Source organism: Phoca vitulina, unplaced genomic scaffold, assembly GCF_004348235.1.
Source record: "Phoca vitulina isolate PV1807 unplaced genomic scaffold, GSC_HSeal_1.0 scaffold24, whole genome shotgun sequence".
NCBI lineage: Eukaryota > Metazoa > Chordata > Mammalia > Carnivora > Phocidae > Phoca > Phoca vitulina.
In genome coordinates this window covers 12,715,781-12,724,068 of record NW_022589727.1, presented here as the reverse complement: position 1 = coordinate 12,724,068, position 8,288 = coordinate 12,715,781, and the positions used below count along the sequence as shown (strand labels likewise).

The 8,288-nt window shown below is 41.0% G+C and overlaps 1 pseudogene; it reads right to left on the bottom strand.

The window, feature by feature from the left end:
* Positions 1 to 4,492: 4,492 nt before the first annotated feature.
* Positions 4,493 to 7,009, bottom strand: LOC116642697 (annotated as a pseudogene).
* Between the last annotated feature and the right edge of the window lie 1,279 nt (positions 7,010 to 8,288).

Sequence of the window (8,288 nt, the reverse complement as noted above, 5' to 3'; positions counted from 1 at the left end):
TGATATCTTGCCATTTGCAACGACGTGGATGGAACTGGAGGGTATTATGCTGAGCAAAATAAGTCAGAGAAAGACATGTATTATATGACCTCACTGATACGAGGAATTCTTAGTCTCAGGAAACAAACTGAGGGTTGCTGGCATGGTGGGGGGTGGGAGGGATGGGGTGGCTGGGTGATAGACACTGGGGAGGGTATGTGCTATGGTGAGCACTGTGAATTGTGTAAGACTGATGTACCTCTGTACCTCTGAAACAAATAATACATTATATGTTAAAAAAAAAAAAAGATAGCAGGAAGGGAAAAATGAAGGGGGGGAAATCGGAGGGCGAGATGAACCATGAGAAACTATGGACTCTGAGAAACAATCTGAGGGTTGTAGGGGGGAGGGGAGAGGGGGATGGGTTAGCCTGGTGATGGGTATTAAAGAGGGCACGTACTGAATGGAGCACTGGGTGTTAAACGCAAAAATGAATCATGGAACATTACATCAAAAACTAATGAGGTAATGTATGGTGATTAACATAATAATAATAAAAAAAATAATACCATTAGTTACTAAGTTCTATTAATGCTCTCTCCCAAATATCTCTCAAAAGAGTTTGTTTTTGAATTTGCCACTGTTTGCACACTAGATCAATCCCGGCTCTATGGTAACCTGCCTTGCCCACCATTGCTGCCTCTATCAGATCTCTCTGTACCTTTATCCTGGATTTGCTCCAGTTCTTTTTCTTCACTGCACCCAATGTGATATTTTAAAAATACAAATATTTTTACATCACTCTTTTGCTTAAAACTCTTCAATTACAACTTTTGTGGTAAAGTTAAAAATGTTTGACGAGGCTTATGTGTCCCTCTACAGCACAGCATTAGTCTTCATGTCTAGGTATAATATTCACGGTCTCTTCTCCAGCTATAGTGGTCTTTTTTTCCAATGCTTGTAATAGATCATGCTTTCTTACTTTATGGTTTTCACTATAGTGTTTCCTCTACACATCTATTAGCTAATTCTTATTGCTCCCTCCCAGTCTCAGGTTCAATGCTACTTTTTCCAAATTCTTTCAAATTAGACTTAGTTTCCCTTGTACGTGATTTGTCCTCCCACTCTGTACTTCCTTTTATGTAGGGGTCATCACAGGTCATCAAATTCTTTGTTCCCATAATTAGAACCTTCATGAGGGTAGAGCCAGGGTCAGGCTTAAATAGAGCAGTTATCATGGCACCTAGAACAGAGGCTGTGAGAAAGCCAATGTTTGACACATGGAATATATTCAACGAACCACAAATTAAAGTAGTAACTTCTAATACAAATGCTTACTGTACATCAGCATGTATCATGTCAGCTACACATCTTTCAAAATAACTGAAGATTATAGGCAAACTAATCCCTAACATGGTTTTAGAGTGTTACATGGAGTGTAACGTGGCTCTTTCAAATTAGAGAATGTAAAGTGCATATTTTGGCAATGCAAGGCCTATATTGAAAGAGTAATATATATGTAATATAATATATTGGACTTGAGGAAATGTCACAGCACTCATATCACCTGATCAGTTTTCCTAGTCATTCATATCATAATTTAGTTCATACAATCCATCACATTTAAAAGGTTAAGGCAAAAATCCTGAGGATGTTGCCAAATTTACGACAGTATTTATAAATATTCATGAACCTATAGCATTTCCTCAGGATGCCCTTTGACAAACTTTCCAGGAGAATTGAGACTTTGTCAAGATTTCAAAGATCACATGATTGATGGTTCTAGTAGCTTATTATAAATATGCAATAGTTATTCTCATCACTAGAAGTTGTTGAAAGTCTTTGGGAGCACATATGTTCATACTAATAGTAATTAGTCACTAAGGATCCCATCAGACCATTTTACCATAGGAAGTTATTACCAACTTACCCAGGACATGATCTAGGAAACTTGAACTTAAAAGAGAGATGCTGAACTATTCAAACTGGACCCATTCACATAAAACTTAAAAAGTAAAAAAGACTGACCATTTATCCACACATTGTGTTCTGAAAACAATTATACACATCTGGTTGATTATGTCACTAGGGTGTATGTCAAATCTTACTAATGAAATGAGACTATAGATCACTATGAAAAAAACACTTATGCAATACTTTCAACCCTCTGTATTTAATCAAATTGTTATTCTTCTGGATAAAGAAGAGGAGACAGGGGAATACTTTTAAAAAATACTGGCAAGGTTGATTGGGTAATTATTACCTATCAGAAATTATAAGATTCAATGGAGAAGATGGAATGTGAGAGCATTCTCACGTGCTCCTAGTGAGAGTAACATTTGATTTAATCTTTTTTGGAAAGTATTGCACAGTATTCAATAAAAGCCTTAAAATATTTGTCATTCCACATATAGTAATGCATCTTAATGAAACAATTAGACTTATAGAAAATGCTTATAGAACATTATTATAATAATCAGCAACTGAAAATATCCCAAATATCCAATGATAAGAGGTTATTAGTATAGTAATATTTATTTAAGTCATTAGAAAAATTACAAAGAGTTTTTAATAGATAGGCTTGCTTAGACAAAGGAAAGAATAAACAGACTTCCAAATTATATATGAAATTTTATAAATTCTATATAGATATAGTATGATATCAATGATTTCAATATATGCATATAAAAATGGAATAAGATTTAAGCTCGTGATATTTTAGACTTTTAGTATTTCATTTATATAATCAGAAAATCGCATTTTAGTATTTTTTAAAGCAGACTTGATGATTTAGGGCAGTTTTAGGTCAAAGCAAAATTGAACAAAAGGTACAAGGAGTTCCTATATACACTCTGACTCCACCGCCTCCAACACTATCAACATCCCACCGAACCTATATTGACACAACATTATCACCCAAAGTTTATGATTTATATTAGGATTCACTCTTGGTGTTGTCCATTCTATGGGTTTTGACAAGGAATCATCATTATAATATTTCACAGAACAGTTTCATTGCCCTAAAATTTCTCCATACTCTGCTTGCTCAACTCCTCTCCCCCCAACCCCAACTTCCATGATTTTGCTTTTTTTCGGAATGTCCTACAGTCCAGAGTGTCATATAGTTGGAATCATTCAGTATGTAGCCTTTTCAGATGGGCTTTTTTTCACTTAGTAATATGCATTAAATGTTCCTCCACATCTTTTCATGGCTTGATAGCTCATTTCTTTTTAGTTCTGAATACTATTCCATTGTCTGGATGTACATGAGTACTCATGGCTGATGCAGGCTGGCTTCAGTATTGAAATTCAGATTTATAACATAGAATGCACATTAGTGACTCCTATATTCACTTTATAGTGACAGCCTTCCATAAAAAAGAAGAGTTTTGCAGGAAATACCTACATTGTATATAAAATGTGTTTTATTGGGAAGTACAAAAGTCAAAATAAAAAAACAAAGTGTCATATGTTATAACCAGAGTTATAATTATATATTAAAATTTCTAATTATTTTTCATGAAGGCCTTTCCTATTTTGGGATCCTAAAATCATAAGGATAAGCATTTTCACAGGTGACTGGGGGCTTCGGGGCAAAAGACATAGAGGCTTGCCAGCTGTCCCCAGGGACAGGATGTAGGGGATTTGACCTTGATATTTCCTGTAGGAACTTTCCTTTCTGCATCAGCCCCAAGGTGGTGGCTGGATTCCACCAAAATAATTGAACCTATGCATTTGGCTGCACCTGTTTTCTCAAAAATAAAGGTTTTTCCCCATTATTTTGTTTTTGCCCTGTTTTTCCCTAGGGACCACAGACCACACAGCACTGCAAGGCAGAACCTTGCTTTGCACATTATTCCAATACAATCATCCACAAGGTAAATGTGTCAGTTGTAAGATTCCTGACCTGAGAGACAAGCTCAAATGCCTCCAGTGCCTAACCACTCGAGTTCTCTGTGGGACATCTCAGAATCCTGGGGAAGATGTTAAAGACAAAGTATGTTCAACCACAAAGTTCCAGAATTATCACTAACATTCATCTCTTAGGAGGCCTTGTTTAAGCTCCATTAACACAAATTCTGACAAGTTGACCCATTTGTAAAATCCCAAATGTCCATGTGTACTTACTCCTACAACTTCTTAACATTCTTTCATTTATTTATTTAAAAAAATATATGTGCTGATTTATTTATAAGGATAAGATGGTTTCCTTGGTGATAAATGCAAGAGGAAGTGCGAGCATTTTATTCATTTGAATGTCCTTTCCCTGACACGCAGGGCAGCAGTTTCTAGGACAAGCTAAAATCATCCCCTATTGAAAAAAAGAAAAAAAAAAAAGTTACTCCTTAGCAGTCCTGGGCTACGGGTTAAACAAATTTTTTTTCAGTGATTCCTAATCATTTTTGAATATGAGGCTTGGGAAGAAGTTTCCACTGGGTTCAGGAGGAAGGCGTGACGTCCACATAGTGTTGGGAAGATAAGAGTAGAAGTAGGGCCCATGAAGTCTGGCCTCTCAGCCCACAGACGCCAAGATAACATCTACTAGCTTCTCCTCCAAACTTCTGGCTGTCATCTGCATTCTTACTGTGTCCAAAAGCAGCAGTTGGGAGCGCACCAGGATGACATGACCACCCTGGAACACACCAGCCAGGAGCAATGTGTTGGTATTCTTGTTATCCAGCACTTTGTCTCATCTCTCACATGGGGACATTCCTAGGCATTTCACCATATTTCCCACAGTCTCTTCAAGTGTCTTGACAGTAGACAAGGTGAATGTTTCCTCCTTTTCAAACTCATCCCCTACCTCATCCCAGGCTGTTTCAAAGTTCAACTTCATGACCTTTTAGATGTGATCAGCAATGATGATTTCCAGATTTTCCAGCACATTTTCATCTTCGTAGCCTTCATTATCAGTCTCCCCCGTGGTGGGGTCATAGTCCTTGACAGTGAACTTCATTATGCAGCTAAATGTGCAGACCACAGCTATGGGGTCTTCCTTGGGCAGTGCCACCAGTGTGTAACAAGTTCCAGGCTGGTTGTAAGGTAAGCTTTGGGCAGACACGTAACAGCACTTCATAGGCTTCAGTGGGCTCCATTTGTACTGTGACATTCTCCAAAGTCTGGTCGTTGAATGTGTTTGTGCACTCAAGCTGGAACATCATGTGGTCAGTGAAGGTGTGTTTGGTGCAGTGATGACATACTCTGTCTCTGACTCAGTGAGGGTCACAGGTTCAAGTGAGGCCTTGAAGAGGGGACCCCACCCATGGAACTCTGGTACTTTCTCCAGTTGCTCCTGGAAGATCTCTTGCCAGGTGGCTGCCACTTTCTCAGGCTGCTTGGCAGTCTCTGATGTCTCTAGAGTGTACCACTGCAGAACTCTCTCCAGACCCGTGATGGAAACAGACCATTTAGGATATAGCCTGAATTGAGGACCTTCTGCTTCTGCCCCAGGATATTGAGATAGTAGGTGGCTTGGTCCCTTACTTCACTGTCGTTGTTCATCACACACCTCTTCAGCAACACCAAGATACTGAGTAACATCTCTTCTTTCTGGGCTCCAGATTTGGCCAGAGCACTCACAGCACCTGCCCAGACCTCCTCATGCTCCAAGACCAAGTGGTCATATATGAAGCAGATGTATGTGGAGGGGTTGTTGGTCTTGGGCCCCTCCTGGCCCAGGAGATGCAGGACATGGGTGGCCAGCATGGTGAACTTGCAGTTCTCAGTAAACTCACACAGGTACCAAAGCCCGATCTCCTTGCTCTCCGGGTTCTCCTCAATGATGCTGACGATGCAGTCCATGATGGCCTACTTGTACTCAAAGCCACCCTCTTCCCACAGCATGGTGAATAGGAAGTTCATGACCACAGCGTGTTTTGAGGATACTTCTGACACATGGCACTGATGGCCTGGACCACCACCACCTAGAACTCATCCAAGATCTCCGACGTGAAGGACAAGATCTGCCTCATGAAGCTGTTTTGTTCTCAGTCTTTAGGAGTATGACGATGGCCATTGTGGTGATGCTGCAATTCAAATATGCAACCAGGTTCTCCAGGTCCAGATTGCAGGCCATCACTGCTGACAGATGCTCCATGACCACTTTATTGAGGGTGAGCACAGCAGTGACCTTGGGTGAACTGCAGAAAAGCTGGAGCATTGACACAGCTGGGGCCAGCTCTTTGGCACTGCAGCCTGACAGATTGACAAGGGATGAGGCAGCTTTGTACACCACCATCTTGTGCTTGCTGGACAAGCAGCTCTCAATGAAGTCAAACAGTGGGCTGTCATGGCTGCCATCCTCTTCCTCCAGCTGCTTGCTGGCCTCCTGGATCATCATGCAGTAGGCAAAGGGAGGCTTGAGACCGTGCTTGCTGAACTTGCTAATCAGCTTATTGGCAGCCAGGTGGTCATTCTTATGCACATGGTAGAGGAACCCCAGTGCATGGTACTGGGACATGAGGTTATCACTGGATGCCCCCTGCTAGGCCTCATTCACCCAAAGCTTGACCCCATCAAAGCTGCACTTCAGCAGGTGCAGGGAAGATACCAGGGAAGAGATGGAGACACCGGGCTCCTTGTCCATGATGGCCTGTTTCATGTAGCACTCGATAGCCTGCAGCATGGTGCTATCAGTGATCTGGCAGAGGGCATGCAGAGTCTGGCCCTGGTGGTTGTCTTCTTTCCTGGTCATGTCCTTTGTCAGGCTGCTGGTGATGATAATGACATCCTCATCAATGCACGATATCTCCTTGATGATCAAGTAGCACATCCAACAGAGTGTGGGATCATTAGACTGAAAGAGGTTGGTCATGGCAAAGAAGGCCTTGGGCACTTCAGTGGTCCCTAGGTATTCGCCCTGGTTTATGAGGTAAAGGATCTTGTTGAAGATGTGGGCACATTTTCGAGGGTTGATGGGAGTTTCAATAAATACATGGGCCTCCTGGAGTACTCCACTCTTTTCAAGGTGCTGGAATAGGTTGGAACCTCCACCTGATTCCCTGTCTCTCTTGTTGAATTGCTTCAGCATGGTGGTATCAACCAGGTGCAAAGTAGTAGCTCTATGCTAGACAGGTGCAGGGAGCATCAGTGGTCTGGCTGTGGTTCCACACAGGCCACTTCCCTGTGGCCACATCACCCTGCACCTTAACATTCTGTTAGTATAAACTTTCAATTAAAAAAAAGAAAATGAAATATAAGTATATGGTAACCCCCACTCAGACTTTTGACCTGAACCAGTCTCCTACCTAGATAGATGTGGGTGTAGTCAAGATGGAAAAGCTAATTTTATCAGGTCTGAATATAGACTAAGGCACCTAGTATAGATGGTTTTAGGTGCCACCCTGAGAATCTCCAAGGTATATAGCCTCTATGATATTTTAATAAGATTGTTCATCTGATTTAATCAGCTAGAAACTTCCTTAAAAATGTGCATATATATGAATGGCAGCTGTGGCAGCTTTGGGCAATGGGAAATTTTGTAATATGCCTTTGTAGAAATGTAAAGGGACTGAGCTCTGCACATTTACTACTACCGGGATCCACACAACCTTAGCAAAAACTAACTGAATTCACTCCCATGCCACACGAATTCCAGTGTTCCCACCAGCAGGCAGTCTCACCACACAATAGCTCAAAATAACCTTTAAATTGGCATGTAGGGAAGTGATAATTCAGTAATGCAGAAGGCAGTTCAGAAAGGTGTATATTTTAATCTTTATTATGTCTGAACTTCAAAACAATATTGCAAATTCAGACTTGTCTAACCACATTTGGAGATTTAGCAAGGCAATCCTTAGGTGTTAAATCTGCAAGATTATTTAAGTGGTCAGTGTGAAAGAGGAGGATAAAAAGTATCTGGGCTGTTGGCTGCACCCTAATTTTTATGGGACTAAGATCCATGAGTCATCCCTTTAAACTATAAGTTTATGTAACTATTAGAGTAAACTCTTCTAAAGAAAGATAGGAGAAATGCTCAAGAAATTTAAGATTATCACAGAAACAATATTTAGAGTGGAAGAGTAGGGGGGAATCCAGCTCAGATTACCCTCTGGCCCCGTCTCTTCCATGCCCGCACATTGGAGAGCATGGGCTATAACAGAGCAAAAGTGAAAAGCCTACATCACAAAGCACTGTAAACACCTTAGCAGTCAAGGCCACAGGTTTGTGGCCTACAAAATCAATACAGCACACATAGGATGGAGAGAAAAACCGTCAGCATCAATGGGAAACACTACAGCAAGGTATAAACCAAGCCATGCACATGCGACAGCCAGGAGGACTGTCCTTATGGGTGCTTTCCCTCCTCA